The sequence below is a fragment of the Oncorhynchus clarkii genome, chromosome 5 (assembly GCF_045791955.1).
Source record: "Oncorhynchus clarkii lewisi isolate Uvic-CL-2024 chromosome 5, UVic_Ocla_1.0, whole genome shotgun sequence".
NCBI classification, from domain to species: domain Eukaryota; kingdom Metazoa; phylum Chordata; class Actinopteri; order Salmoniformes; family Salmonidae; genus Oncorhynchus; species Oncorhynchus clarkii.
Window position 1 is genome coordinate 66,315,667 of NC_092151.1, and position 16,791 is coordinate 66,332,457.

The following is a 16,791-nucleotide window of genomic DNA, read 5'->3' on the forward strand; positions in this document are numbered from 1 at the left end:
GGGAGCTTCTTGTTTTAGTTTCTGTCTGTAAGCAGGGAGCAACAAAATGGAGTCGTGGTCAGCTTTTCCGAAAGGAGGGCGGGGGAGGGCCTTATATGCGTTGTGGAAGTTAGAATAACAATGATCCAGGGTTTTACCAGCCCTGGTTGCGCAATCGATATGCTAATACAATTTAGGGAGTCTTGTTTTCAGATTAGTCCTGTTAAAATCCCCAGCTACAATGAAGGCAGCCTCGGGATATGTGGTTTCCAGTTTGCATAGAGTCAAATAAAGTTCGTTCAGGGCCATCGATGTGTCTGCTTGGGGGGGAATATATACGGCTGTGATTATAATCGAAGAGAATTCCCTTGGTAGGTAATGCGGTCGACATTTGATTGTGAGGAATTCTAAGTCAGGTGAACAGAAGGACTTGAGTTTCTGTATGTTGTTATAATCACACCACACCTCGTTAATCATAAGGCATACCCCCCCGCCCCTCTTACCAGAAAGATGCTTGTTTCTATCGGCCTGATGCGTGAAGAAACCAGCTGGCTGCACCGACTCCGTTAGCGTCTCTCGAGTGAGCCATGTTTCCGTGAAGCAAAGAACGTTACAGTCTCTGATGTCTCTCTGGAATGCTACCCATGCTCGGATTTCATCAACCTTGTCAAGAGACTGGACATTGGCGAGTAGTATGCTAGGGAGTGGTGTGCGATGTGCCCGTCTCCGGAACCTGACCAGAAGACCGCCTCGTTTGCCTCTTTTATGACATCGTTGTTTTGGGTCGCCGGCCGGCATCCAATCCGTTGTCCTGGGTGGAAGGCAGAACACAGGATCCGCTTTGGGGAAAGTCATATTCCTGGTCGTAATGATGGTGAGTTGCTCTTATATTTAGTAGTTCCTCCCGACTGTATGTAATAAAACCTAAGATTACCTGGGGTACCAATGTAAGAAATAACATGTAAAAAAACAAAATACTGCATAGTTTCCTAGGAACGCGAAGCGAGACGGCCTTCTCTGTCGGCGCCGGAAGTAGTATGTTGTGACGGCCCTGAATTATTTTGAGCCGTCTCAGTGCTTCTCCTTCCAATAGGGTGCTTGCCCTTTAATTCCCAATTAAATAGCCAGCATCAGCTGCGCAAAAGTGGCGTTTTGTGATGGAGACGTGACTGAGGATGTGTTCCCGAAGCTTCTCTATTCCGGTTGTTTTGTTGCTGTTAAACGTGTGTTTTGTAGCCTGAGAGTTTACCCAGGATCGGATCCACTCTTTGCGTCCGTGGACTACTCCTCTCTATTCTTCGTGGCCTTTCTCCGCTGGAGATCTGTTGGCGGATTGGATTGTCTGACTGACCGACTGACTACCACCTTTTTTGTATACGGTATTTCATTTGTTTTGATATGATGTATACGGTGATGATTTATGTAGTTAGATGTAGTTGAGGAATTAGTAAGAGCAGATACGCTTTAAAGTTCTGTGGTAAAATGGTTATATTGATTGTATAATTTAATACTGGGTTTACGCTACACGGAATGAACGGACCAACATTGCGTGACCAAAGTCACTTGAGTTCACTGAACTCCTTTACCGGGCGGGACTCTTTTTAGGCCCGAGGTACAGGACATTTCTGGAGGAACCAGAACTCATTGTATTATATTATTATGTGTGTGTAATCCATTGATGTTGCTAATACAACCCACGCAAAAGAATAGTTGTTTTTGAAGTTCTTTCAATGTTTTAAGGGTTTATGAAAAGTTGATTTCCCTTCTGACGTTTACATAAGTCCTTTGTATGGTGTAGACTTGACGGACCAGATGGGACTCATTCCCTCCCAAACTAAAAGGAGAAACCAATGTTTTCTCTGGTAGGCACAACCTACCTGGCACCCCTATAAAAAAAATAACCTCAAGTCAAAACCGTTACATAAAAAATGGCACCCCAGATGGGACTCGAACACACAATCCCTGGCTTAGAAAGAACTCCTTGCCACATTGAGGAATGTGTTGCATGGGACAGCTCGAGACTGGTGGGATGTGGCACGTCTCACCACTACCTCCTGGGCTGACTTTGAGGCCAAGTTTTCCTCTGCATTTCTGTCTGAGGACTACACAGATGAGTTGGCAGACAGAGTCAGGAATCGAGTACAAAGAGAGAAAGAGAGTATCCGTGACTTTGCATACGGTTACCACTCCCTGTGCAGAAGGTGGAAACCTGGCATTGAGGAGGAAGAGGTCATTAAATTGATTTAGAAGAACATCAACCCACTACTAGCCAGTCAACTCCGAGAACGAGTCACCACTGTCGATGGACTGGTTCGCTTGGGACAGCAGTTTGAGAAGGACAGAGAATGCCAACAGCAATATGACCAAAGAAAGAAACAGACACCCAAACCGTTACCCAAGACAGACCATCAACAACAGCCAGAGTCTCCAGCCAAGACCCCTCTCATGTTCTGTTGGAGATGTAATCAAAAGGGACATTCTTCAGCTACATGTCCCAGACCGTATCAAGAAAACCCTTCCAGAAACCACAAATCACAACAGGCCAACCCGCCTAACTCTCTTCGCAGGAATGACCATCCTTCTCTGGGTGCTTTAACCAGAGCTGAAATCCCAAGAGTCACTGCCTACGTCCCCCCATCGACATCCCCTTCCTTTCAGTTCATACCGCACCAACTGGTGTTACCCCTGTCCATAGGCCCATGGACAGGAAGAGCCATCCTGGACACCGGGTCATCCTACACACTGCTCAATGAGAAACTGTGGAAGGAGGTTAAAGGTCCGCAATACAACTTGAAGCCGTGGACAGAAGGTCCACTCTATCTGGCGGATGGTGAGGCTAAACGACCCCTTGGATGGAGTGAGGTAGAGTTCCGCCTGTGTAACCGCTCCTATATGATTCCTTCGGTGATCCTACAAACCAAGAACCTTGCTTTTCCTGTCGTGTTGGGAATTGATTTCATGTACTTCAGTGGTGTCCAGATTGATATCGCACACAATTGCTACTGGTTTCCATACAATCCGAGCAAGAAGCATTTCTTCCAATCAGAAGCTACGAAGTTACATGATTGGGGTTCAAATGTGGCAGTCTTCTCTGCCGTTGCTCCGTTACCACTAACCCTTGATAATCCTTCTGACGATCTCCTTTTACAGGCTGTAAGAAGAGCTCAGCTGGAACATCCAGAGGAGTTAAGGCTGTTGGAACAGCTGCAGAATAATGCTGATGTATGTACTTCAAGGCTAGGACGCACCGGGCTCCTGAAGCACAAAATATTCCTTACACAGGAAATGCCGATCAAGCAAAAGCCATATCGTTTGTCCCCAGCGAAGCTAATCATCCAAAAGGGACTCATTAATGATATGTTAACACAAGATATAATAGAACGTTCCTCCTCTCCTTGGGCTGCTCCTGTTGTCCTCATCCCAAAAAAGACTGGTGGTCTTAGATTTTGTGTGGACTATAGGAAGACCAACAATGTTTCCCAGACTGATGCCTATCCTTTTCCTACCATCCACGAGATCCTGGAGTCATTGTCTGGCGCTGTTGTGTTCACTACCCTTGACCTCAATAGTGGTTATTGGCAAGTTGAGATGGACCAGGAAAGCAAGGACAAGACTGCTTTTGTCTGTGCTGAGGGCTTGTTTTCCTTTAAGGTGATGCCTTTTGGATTAAAGAATGCACCTGCCACTTTCCAAAGACTGATGGAGATTGCGTTAGGTGAGCTCAAAGGGAAGATCTGTTTCGTCTACCTGGACGATATAATTATCTACTCCCAGAACAGAGAACAACACTTTCAAGATCTTCAAGCAGTGTTGGACAAGCTAAGAGAAGCTGGTCTGACCGTGAATATGAAGAAGAGCAACTTCTGCCAAACTTCCCTGAAGTTCCTTGGCCATATTGTGTCTTTCGACGGCATTCATGTGGATCCTGAAAAGACCAAGGCGGTACAAGATTTTCCTGTGCCAACCACACTCAAGGCCCTTCAACGGTTCCTTGGGATGGCTGGATGGTACCATCGGTTTGTGTCGAACTTCTCCCAGGTGGCAGAACCCCTCAACGCGTTGAAGCGAAAAGGAGTGAAATTCCTATGGACGGCAGAGTGCCAGACATCCTTTGAAACCCTGAAACGACACCTCGTCACACCTCCCATTTTAGGTCATCCCAACTTTGATTCCCCTTTTGTTGTTTACACTGATGCAAGTGATGTTGGACTTGGTGCTGTCCTAGTCCAACAGACTGGACTTGGCACTGAAGAAGTGCTAGCGTTCGCCAGTCGGACATTGAATGGAGCAGAACGGAACTACTCCACAACCGAGCAAGAGTGCCTTGCAGTTGTCTGGGCTTTGGAAAAGTGGAGGTACTACCTGGAGGGAAGACACTTCACTGTGGTCACTGACCATTCCTCCCTTGTGTGGGTGTTCAAGACCAACAAACCAAGCACCAGACTCATAAGATGGGCTCTACGGTTGCAAGAGTTCACCTTTGCAGTAGAATACAGGAAAGGAAAATACAACACTGTTCCAGATGCCTTATCCAGGGCTCCTACTTGTGATAACTGTGGCCCTCATTTTACATGTGCTACTGTCCTGTCAAGCAGTCGAGACTCGCCCAAAACAGACTTTCCCATCTCTGATGAGACCATATGGAAAGCCCAACAGGATGATCCAGAAGTACAGGCTTTGTACCAGACTATCCTGGAAGATGGAGAAAAGATGGTCAATCCTACCACAAAGCTGACCATCATGGAAGACAAAGTCTACCGTGTTGTACAACTACCTCACAGAACCCTCTACCAATTGTACATACCTGAAACTCTACGCCTACAACTGCTTCAACATTTCCATGAAGACCCATTAGCTGGTCATTTGGGCAGGTTCAAAACCTACAAGCGGTTGCAAGCGTTACTGTACTGGCCACATCTGAGCATGGATGTGAAGTCACACATCCGAAACTGTCAGGTTTGTCAAATGTACAAACCAGAAGGTAGAAAGCCTGCTGGCAAGTTGCAGCAAACGGTGGTTACCCGACCTTGGGAAATGCTAGGAGTGGATTTGATGGGTCCATTTCCTAGAAGCTCCAATCAGAATGTGTACATGCTTGTGTTTGTTGATTATTATTCAAAGTGGGTGGAACTCTTTTCCCTGCGTCAGGCCACAGCAAGGACCGTCTCTAACATCCTTACGAAAGAGATCCTGACTCGCTGGGGAGTGCCTGATTACATCCTGTCTGATCGAGGTTCCCAATTTGTCTCTGATCTCTTTGAGGAGACCTGCCAAAGATGGAACCTGAGACAGAAGTTGACCACGGCCTATCACCCACAGACCAATCTCACTGAGAGAGTAAATCGAACCTTGAAGACAATGATTGCTTCCTATGTAGGGACCCAGCACAAACACTGGGACAAGCACCTTCACGAGTTTCGATTTGCCCTGAATTCTGCTGTGCAAGAGTCCACTGGAGTCACACCTGCAGAGCTGAACCTAAGTCGTCCCCTCCGAGGACCCTTGGATATGGTGCTACAGCCCCAGCAGATTACTCCAGACGCTGCTTGCTATGACCAGGTAGTCCATCTCCATGACTTGAGAGCTCTTGTCTCAAAGAACATGACCCAGGCTCGACTCAAGCAGAAGAGAAATTATGATAAGAACAGACGAGACATGCAGTTTCAGCTTCGTGATCGGGTGTGGCTTCGCTCTCATCCTTACTCGAAAGCTGAACAATTCTTCTCTGCCAAGCTCGCTCCTAAATGGCAAGGACCATATAGGATTGTGGAGCAGATGGGCCCTTTGAACTACCGAGTGGTGAAAGAGGACACAGGTGAAGATATGCGCGTTGTCCATGTCTCACGCCTTAAGGCCTGTTACCCCTCGGCTGAGGAATTGGAGGCGATTGAGCGCCGCAAGATCTTGGATATCTTTGAAGAGGAAAGTGAGGAGACTTTTCTCGGATTCCCAGACCCAGAAGTCTCACACCTTAAGGCCTGTGACCCCTCAGCTGAGGAGCGTGAGCTCCAAAAAGTCATGAGAATTTTTGTAGAGGAAAGTGATGAGGAGACCTTTCTCGGTTACCCCGACCAAGATGTGCCTTCCAGGGCAATGGTCGGCTTTTTCCAGGGGAGGGGGTGTGTGACGGCCCTGAATTATTTTGAGCCGTCTCAGTGCTTCTCCTTCCAATAGGGTGCTTGCCCTTTAATTCCCAATTAAATAGCCAGCATCAGCTGCGCAAAAGTGGCGTTTTGTGATGGAGACGTGACTGAGGATGTGTTCCCGAAGCTTCTCTATTCCGGTTGTTTTGTTGCTGTTAAACGTGTGTTTTGTAGCCTGAGAGTTTACCCAGGATCGGATCCACTCTTTGCGTCCGTGGACTACTCCTCTCTATTCTTCGTGGCCTTTCTCCGCTGGAGATCTGTTGGCGGATTGGATTGTCTGACTGACCGACTGACTACCACCTTTTTTGTATACGGTATTTCATTTGTTTTGATATGATGTATACGGTGATGATTTATGTAGTTAGATGTAGTTGAGGAATTAGTAAGAGCAGATACGCTTTAAAGTTCTGTGGTAAAATGGTTATATTGATTGTATAATTTAATACTGGGTTTACGCTACACGGAATGAACGGACCAACATTGCGTGACCAAAGTCACTTGAGTTCACTGAACTCCTTTACCGGGCGGGACTCTTTTTAGGCCCGAGGTACAGGACATTTCTGGAGGAACCAGAACTCATTGTATTATATTATTATGTGTGTGTAATCCATTGATGTTGCTAATACAACCCACGCAAAAGAATAGTTGTTTTTGAAGTTCTTTCAATGTTTTAAGGGTTTATGAAAAGTTGATTTCCCTTCTGACGTTTACATAAGTCCTTTGTATGGTGTAGACTTGACGGACCAGATGGGACTCATTCCCTCCCAAACTAAAAGGAGAAACCAATGTTTTCTCTGGTAGGCACAACCTACCTGGCACCCCTATAAAAAAAATAACCTCAAGTCAAAACCGTTACAATGTGCATACATCTGTACAGAGATTGCATTTAGAACTGTATCTAGCCTAATATATATAAATATGGCATAACCCTCAACATTTGCACAACGACCAGACCGTGCAAATGTACCCAGGTAAGTAGGCAGACAGTATCTAGCTACAGCCATGTCTATCAGACATACTTAGGCAAATATGTTTTATATTAAAACCAGTTTATCGGTTTGAGATTTACAACAGTAAATGGTTGAATTATTGTTTCTCCTCACTGTTAGCTAGTAAACTTAGCTAGCCAATAATTATTTACATCTGTTTGGAATCCTATTTTGCAAAATGCCTATAATTTTGTGAGATTGGTTAGGATTATGACCGTGGATGCTTTTCAATGTCAACTCGTCAATTATGTTACATGGCTAGCTAGTAAAATGATTTACATTGGCGATGTTACATGTTTGCTAACAAGTTACAAATGCGAGGCGTGGCGCATAACAAGTAGGCAGGCGCCAGACTAACTTGCTAGCCAACTCCTGTCATGACGTGCTGTTTTCTGGTAAAACTAGCTTTAAATGGCTGGTTGTAACGCTGTAGCTTTCTTTTAACCATATCGTAGCCATATCTACAACTAAAAAGAGAAGAGGTTTAACAGTCAAGGTAAAATAGATATCTGAATGTAAAACCTCTTCTATTTTTACATAAATATGGCTATATGTAGTTGTTAAACTAGCTAGACCAGCTAATTTAGCTAACTACCTACCTAAATTAGCAAACAGAAAAAGCATTTGACACCCCCCCTGGCACTGGTAGTATGGGGATATGGAGACTGAATTCAATTATTTCTTTGTCATCTTGCTACTGAGCAAAAAAAATTTAAGCAACATGTAAAGTCTTCGTCCCATGTTTAATGAGCTGAAATAAAAGTCAAGTGAAATCCATAGATTAGGGCCTAAGGAATTTATTTCAAATCAAATTTTATTTGTCACATACACATGGTTAGCAGATGTTAATGCGAGTGTAGCGAAATGCTTGTGCTTCTAGTTCCGACAATGCAGTAATAACCAACAAGTAATCTAACTAACAATTCCAAAACTACTGTCTTGTACACAGTGTAAGGGGATAAATAATATGTACATAAGGATATATGAATGAGTGATGGTACAGAGCAGCATAGGCAAGATACAGTAGATGGTATCGAGGACAGTATATACATATGAGATGAGTATGTAAACAAAGTGGCATAGTTAAAGTGGCTAGTGATACATGTATTACATAAGGATACAGTCGATGATATAGAGTACAGTATATACGTATGCATATGAGATGAATAATGTAGGGTAAGTAACATTATATAAGGTAGCATTGTTTAAAGTGGCTAGTGATATATTTACATCATTTCCCATCAATTCCCATTATTAAAGTGGCTGGAGTTGAGTCAGTGTCAGTGTGTTGGCAGCAGCCACTCAATGTTAGTGGTGGCTGTTTAACAGTCTGATGGCCTTGAGATAGAAGCTGTTTTTCAGTCTCTCGGTCCCAGCTTTGATGCACCTGTACTGACCTCGCCTTCTGGATGATAGCGGGGTGAACAGGCAGTGGCTCGGGTGGTTGATGTCCTTGATGATCTTTATGGCCTTCCTGTGACATCGGGTGGTGTAGGTGTCCTGGAGGGCAGGTAGTTTGCCCCCGGTGATGCGTTGTGCAGACCTCACTACCCTCTGGAGAGCCTTACGGTTGAGGGCGGAGCAGTTGCCGTACCAGGCGGTGATACAGCCCGCCAGGATGCTCTCGATTGTGCATCTGTAGAAGTTTGTGAGTGCTTTTGGTGACAAGCCGAATTTCTTCAGCCTCCTGAGGTTGAAGAGGCGCTGCTGCGCCTTCTTCACAATGCTGTCTGTGTGAGTGGACCAATTCAGTTTGTCTGTGATGTGTATGCCGAGGAACTTAAAACTTGCTACCCTCTCCACTACTGTTCCATCGATGTGGATAGGGGGGTGTTCCCTCTGCTGTTTCCTGAAGTCCACAATCATCTCCTTAGTTTTGTTGACGTTGAGTGTGAGGTTATTTTCCTGACACCACACTCCGAGGGCCCTCACCTCCTCCCTGTAGGCCATCTCGTCGTTGTTGGTAATCAAGCCTACCACTGTTGTGTCGTCCGCAAACTTGATGATTGAGTTGGAGGCGTGCGTGGCCACGCAGTCGTGGGTGATACAGGGAGTACAGGAGAGGGCTCAGAACGCACCCTTGTGGGGCCCCAGTGTTGAGGATCAGCGGGGAGGAGATGTTGTTGCCTACCCTCACCACCTGGGGGCGGCCCGTCAGGAAGTCCAGTACCCATTTGCACAGGGCGGGGTCGAGAACCAGGGTCTCGAGCTTGATGACGAGCTTGGAGGGTACCGATTTCCTTTTTATGAACTATAACAAAGTAAAATATTTGAAATTGTTGCATATTGCGTTTATATTTTCGTCCAGTAACGGATTTCCTTATATAAACTAACTCAGTAAAATCTAACTTTTCGTTTATATTTTTGTTCAGTGTAGTTCTCACCCCATCCAGTAGGGGGGGTTAATACACAATTGTTGCATGTACTCCGCCACAAAATCCCACCGAAGAAGAAGTTCCAATTTATTTATTTTTTTGGTACGTTTCTGTCAGACAACTAACTGCTATTTTAATAATTGGCGTTCATGTAATGTACATCTGCATGGGAATGAACCACCGGGTGTCGAGTACTGTGACTTAGTTGGTAAACTGCTTGTCCGCGGTAGACTGTAGCAGCTGCAACGAACGTCGTCAGTTAGCGTAAGAGCCATATTAACAGTTTCGAAACTTGTCTTTGGCCATGACATATTTACAGCTGGCTAACTTAGTTAGCTACTGTATGCATGTTGCTGGCTATGCTCAATTTTAATACTATTTGTGATTCTTGGCTAACTACTAGTTGACTGTTCCATTACACATGTCATTGTTGGATGAAGGCGTCTTCTGTACGGAAGAGTTTTGTTAATAGCCCCGACTGAACATTGACATGCATCACTTGCGTAGCGGCACTGTTTTGGAAGCACAAGGACCTTATTTCATATCAGTGAGAAATAATTTTCAAAAATAAAGTTAAATTGATACACACCTTTTATAGGTTAGGGTTCCCACACGGACATATTTCCATGTTACAGCGCTTGTTTACCCAGACGGAATACTGAGTGGTTTATTTTGATGCGATATGAAAGTATAGCGGTGTATGTTTCTAGAACCGTACCACAATTGAGAATCAATTCACGTTTAGCTAGAGTATTTGGCGCAGGGATGGGCAACTCCAGTCCTCGAGGGCCTGATTGGTGTCACACTTTTGGCCCAGCCCCAGCTAACACACCTGACTTCAATAATCAACATGATTTTCAGTTGAGAATGCAATTTGTTTAATCGGTTGTGTTTGCTAGGGGGAAAAGTGTGACTCCAGCCCCAGAGGACTGGAGTTGCCCATCCCTGATTTGGCTGTTTTGGCATCTAGAGCCATCTCTCCTTTTATTTAAACAGAACATGTCTGGTCCTTTGGACTATATGGAGTAATGCTAGGCTCCTTTAGTCCATTATTGGGCTAGCTGCAACTGTAGTAAGCTGTTATGCCATGTTTTTCTTCTGTTACAGGATGTTGTTCATACTAGCTAATCAGGCAGAATTCTGATGCCAATAACTGAAAATGGATAGAGATTTACTGAGGAAGACTTTGTCTCACCATGGACAAAGCCTGTTTACCCATCTCAAATGTGAACAAAGTGAAAATCCTATTGAACTGGACTTGTCTAAGGCCAGCTATCAAAGGTAATTTTAAATGACACTACAGTGATTTAGCTAATGGAACCCCAAGTTGGCAACACTGTCAATGGCAAATTTCCAGAAAATGTGTACATGATCATTAATATCCATGTTTTGCAGAAAATATGGAGGGGAGGACAATGCTTTAGTGGAGCAGTTTATTGCTAGAAAAGCAGACATCCTATTTGCACCATCATGGAAATCTAGTGCAACAGTGGAGGATGTGTTGGAGGAATGGGAAGGTAGTTGTTACTGTCAAATACACAGGTAAATTAACATATTGTACTGTGTTTGGCCTAATATACTTTTCCTAGAGCCCTATGCCATCATGCCCCCTCTGGAGCAGTTCATGGCGGTGTCATTTGAGGAGCAGAGGAATCTGTTGTACATGGAGCGAGGGGATATTGTGATAGGCAGGATCAACTCCATCAGGGATTTTGGCTTCTTTGTAACACTGATCTGCATGGCAGGTGGACTAGAGAGAGACCTAGAGGACGGTAAGGCTTGTTGCTTTGGCCTGGTGGTCAGTGTTTTTTATTGAAGAAATAGGAGCGCATGTTAACCTCTTTCTCTGCTTTCTTTCTCTCCTCAGGCCCTGTGCCCCCTTAGAGATGTACCTTCCAATAGCAATCATGATGATCTGCTATTTAATAAGAGGTGAATGCACACTGCACTAGCGAACTGTGTTGTAAATGTAAACATGCTCACAATGCAGTTTTGTGATAAGTCAACAAACTGACTCATATACCATGTGCTGTGCCCTAGCTGGAGTGAAGGATATTGACCTATACCATGAGAAGATAACCATTTCACTTCAGCCCACCTCCCGCACCCCAAACCTGATGAGCCTAAAGCTCGGAGTGTTTAGCAGAGATGATCTTCCACTTCAATACAGGTAAGACTGACATATTCTAGTTGGCAGAAAACATATGGTAAAAAATAGTTCAGCTTGAACTCGGGCTGTCTTTGCTCATTGTACTGTTTTACCCAGTCGCAGTGTGAGCGTTGCCAACGACAACACTGAAACCTATGAGAGGGTTTTAGAGGATACTATTGGATACTCCAACCCATCTAGTGTGAAGTATCTCCTGGGGAAGATTGGGATCAGTGACACACAGCCTCCCTCACTCATGAGAGGACTACAGAGGTGAGAAGACAAACGTGTTGTTTTGTCACTCTTCAGCAGACACGCTTGCCAGAAAATGATACCCCTTTTATCAGCACTTGACTGTATTTTGGGACTCTCCTTTACAGCAAACATTTCCTTGAGGAGGACTTTGCCACAATTATCCAAAAAGAAGCAGTCTGCGTCCTGGGCTCTTAAATGGTATGCCTGACATTTTAACTCCCATTGCATATTGGAGAAAAACAGAGGAGCCGGTGACTAGATCTGTGCTAACCTATTTACAGAATGCATGAATTGCTCCTGATCGTGCTTTGTTTTTGTCAATATACGTTACTTCTGGGTGACAGTGTGAGGGTTGGTGTGGACCATTTCAAGTCTGGTCGCCACGTCGAAGCAATGAATGAATATAATAAGGCCTTAAATATTGACACTAACAATGTGGAAGCCTTTGTGGCACGTGGTGCACTGTGAGTATCCATCTGATTTTATTGATAATGTTGTGGCGTAGTAGTCAGCACTCCCAGCCTACACTCTTGCTAGTTATTTCTGTTTAAACACAGTTTTTTAAAAAAATGTTTTTAATTCTAACATAAAATGTAGTTGTCCTACATGCAGTTAATATAAACCTGCCAGTTGACTTCTCCCAGGTATGCCAACAATAGGGAGTTTGCTGAAGGCAATAACAGACTTTGAGTTGGCATTGGAAAGCTGCCCAACCCACAGAAATGCTAAGAAATACCTATGCCAGACCCTGGTGGAGCGAGGTGGCCAGTAAGTAGGAATGTTTTCCCTCGTCCTTTAATATCCTGTGTTTAAGTGACAACCACTCCTCTAAAATACTTGTTTCTTTCTGTGAGACTGGAGGAGGAAGAAAAGTTCATTACAGCTGAGGGCCTCTACAGAAAAGCTCTGGCCTTAACCTCCTTCCCGGATGCCAAGGAAGCATTGAGAAAAATAGAGCTACTTATCCAGGTTAGCTGGTATATTCCATGGGTTATGCCAACTATTCCACTTTCCCATTTAAGAAGCTATGCTTCGATTGGAAAGTCTGTTTCTGACTGTTTTAACACCCTCATTTAACTGATACTTTATCTGTTTACTTGACATATTTGAACATGAACATTTGAAAAGGGGCCAGTTAAATGTTCAGTCATTTTTGTGTTTTTGGCATAACACACAGGGAGCCTTGTAATACTGATGAAGTGTTTTGTTATGTGCGTGTCTGCAATCTGGGACCCTGCCCTTTGACTCTACCCGACTGCCTTGATTGTCGCGTGTCTATTGGTGGAACAAACAACCTTACAACTGGAATGAAAATGGTTGGTATGCTGGACCTGATCTCAATGCGGTAAATGTAAACTTTGTTCTCTACCTGTAATTATGATTTCTGGATCATGCCTTGGTAAATTTGTCTATGTGCCGTTTTTCACATTCCTGGTTTGCTCCCATGTTTGAATTCATGAAATATGGTGTAATTTTACTATGAAATCTGACTGCTTTAAAGAAATCCCTCAAACTGAGAGAAGAGGCAGCAGCAAAGGAAGTGGAAAAAGCTAAGAATGTGGAGACGAGTGCAGAAAGATTGCATAAGATCTTAAAAGAAGAAAAAAGGTAAATCCATACCAATCCAACAACCGGAAGGTAAACTGTCAGCTCATTGGTTGCCTTGTAAAACAAAATGCATACACGTAATTTAATTTGGCTAAATATTAATAATTGTTTAATTCTCCAATATCTGATTTTGTAGCTACATAGTTTCTGTGCCAAAACTCCCTCTAGAATGACTCCCTCTGACCACTCTTCCTCCTCATGGTGCAGGAAGTCAAAGAAAAAGTAGAGCAAACACAGACGGTCATCTCGAGGGGAGAAACGCAAACGGAGGGTTTCATCCAGGGACATCAGGAGTGTCTGAGGAATGGTACCCTGCCCTACCCAACACCACCACCGCCTTCCTGGATCAGAAATGTAGCTTGGTCAGGCTGTTTGAGGGGCCAGGTAGGACTGAAGAGCATAGTCAGCACCACAGCAATCATCACTCTTTATCATTCGTGTCCACAGATGCTCCGGACAACAGCAGAGGTAGGTTTAACGATGACCCTGTTGACAGCTCTCCTCAGCGTGCTGAGAGCAGCAAGGGGAAAGGTGTCCATGATGACAAGACCAGTGATGACCAGTCATTGGAGAAAGCCAAACACAGAAGAATGTCTTCATCTGCCAGCTCAGAGCATTCCTGCAAATCTGACAGGTACGCCAACGACCTCGCGTCACAGTCCCACATATCCAGTTACAGATAGTGGGAGGTATGGCAGCACAGAACAAGGAGATGAGAAAATAAGGCCACCCGAAGGTCTGATGGCAGGGATAACAGGTATTCCACTGATGCCTCCCTGAATGGTAAGGGATCTGCAGGAGGAAGTAAAGAGCTGTCAACTAATCTCCTAGATATCTTCAGCCAAATAGCTCAGGTTGAGGAGAAATGCTTCAAGCTGAAAAAGTGAATTCCGCTTTTCCGAGATGCTTTAACCATCTTATTTCATAACTATAAACAAATCAACTATTGCTATTATAGTGTTGGACACATTTCTAGTGTCCAATGCTGTCAATTTTGCATTGGTGATATAAAAAAAATGTGCTCAAATTTTTACTGTTTTTGTGATAATTACACTGCCTTAATATCATTTCAGATACTTTTTTTCTGCGAACGGACATGTTTTTTTACGTGGCAGAAAGCCAATGAAAGACCTGTTAAGATATCTGCCGTCGGCATGCAGTTTGAAAATGATTTGGCTTCAATTAAAGGTAGACGCTGTGAAATGACGTTGTTAGGAGCAGCACCGCAGATAGTTAAATTAGTTAAAGGTAGACTAACTTTAACTAAGTACAGTAAACTCTGTATTAAGTATCGGGACACTCACAAATTAGATATATTGAGCATTTTTTTAAATTCTATTTGCTGGTAGTAGATTGGAAGATGTCATTCAATGACTGAAATTTCAACATGAATCCTTTTCAATAAATTGGCTGTGAACTTTGGCCAAAATTTCCAAGCCTGATTTGTTTGGTTTAAGCATTAATGTCGTTATTTTGTGTAAATCCAACTTCGAACCAGATATTTGCTTATAAGAATGTGTGCTAATGCTGTTCTATAGACCGTTTTTCAGTACATGACACACTGACGTAATGCACAGATGCGCGTAACTCTTGGCGGCAGAAAGAAAGCCATCGCTGTCTGTGCCCATTCAACAGCCTAGCTTTGTTTTTATTACTTCTAAACAAAATAACTTGTGTTCTCATACCCTTACAATTATGTTCTGATTCTTGCTTAACCAGTGGCTATGATTATATTTGGTTGTGATCTTTGCAAAATAATTTTGGATGCAGCAGTTTGTTAGCTAGAATGCTAACGCTCATTGATTCCAGTTGTAGCAAAAGCTAGCCAAAGAGCCATTTTACTGGTTGAAGTGCTTTTTATAAAGTAAAATGCAGTTGATTTGCGATGACACAAACATATTAAGCAGGACATTCATATGCGCCTTAATCCAATGATAATACAAAAGTAGTGTGAAATGCACTCATAAACTACATGTAAATAGAGAGAATTTTTTTGCTGACGTTCCTACTTGGTCTTCCACCAACTTGCGTGCATCGCACTTGTGCTGCAATGTTTGCAAACGCAGAAAGGGTCTATAGCTTTGTATGGATCTTACTGCTACATTTCTTGTATTTCACTTCAGTGTTGAGACTAACAACCCCAATGGCATATTGGTAAGCTAATTGAAGTAAAATTGCATGATTTAATAACTGGACACAGCATCCTTGCAAAGAGCACAACTTTCATGTCAACAGCCAAAGTGGCTTATTTACAGCTTAACTTCAACGTCTTCAATCACTATACTGCACATCAGTTAGACATGTTTTTAGTTCATCTTGTTACAAGGGATTACTCACTAATTCACAGGCACAGCTCTTTAGTCCGTCAAATCTATCGCTCTTAAATGTACTAATGTCTTAAACTGATCCCTTTAACTCTAATCATGTTATGCACTGTTTACTCTGTGGTGGTCATGTCTTTCCATTTATTTATTTTTGCCTTAAGTGCACTCCTTTTATTAGAATCACGTTTTATGTATGCAGTGTGCTAATAATCCTACACTTGAAAACATTTCATCTCACACGACCATTTGCATGTTTTTACCTGATGATTTTATGAAATACAGATGTATAAACTCAACATTTGAAGTGTTGGTCTTGTTTCATGAGCTGAAATAAAAGATCCCAGAAATGTTCCATATGCACAAAAAGCTTATTTCTCTCAAATGTATTGTTTGCATTCCTGTTAGTGAGCATTTCTCCTTTTCCAAGATAATCCATTCACCTGACAGGTGTGGCATATCATGAAGCTGATTTAACAGCGTGATCATTACAAAGGTGCATCTTGTGCTGGGAACAATAAAATGTCCCTCTAAAATGTGCAGTTTTGTCACAACACAATGCCACAGATGTCTCAAGTTTTGAGGACGTGTGCAATTGGTATGCTGACTGCAGGAATGTCCACCAGAGCTTTTGCAAAATAATTGAATGTTAATTTCTCTACCATAAACCGCCTTCAACGTTGTTTTGGGTAATTTTGCTGTACATACAACCGCAGACCACATGTTACCATGCTAGCCCAGGACCTCCACGTCTGACTTCTTCACCTACGGGATCGTCTGAGACCAGCCACCTGGACAGCTGATGAAATTGTGTGTTTTCACAACATAAAGAATTTCTGCACAAACTGTCAGAAACCGTCTCAGGGAAGTTCATCTGCTTGCTCGTTGTCCTCACCAGGGCCTTGACCTGACTGCAGTTTGGTGTCGTAACCAACATCACTCAGCAAATGCTCACCTTCGATGGCCCCT

The 16,791-nt window shown here is 43.5% G+C and overlaps 1 pseudogene; it reads left to right on the top strand.

Moving 5' to 3' along the window:
• Positions 1-772: 772 nt before the first annotated feature.
• LOC139409251 (tetratricopeptide repeat protein 14-like) lies at positions 773-14,934 on the top strand (annotated as a pseudogene).
• The last annotated feature ends 1,857 nt before the right edge of the window (positions 14,935-16,791 follow it).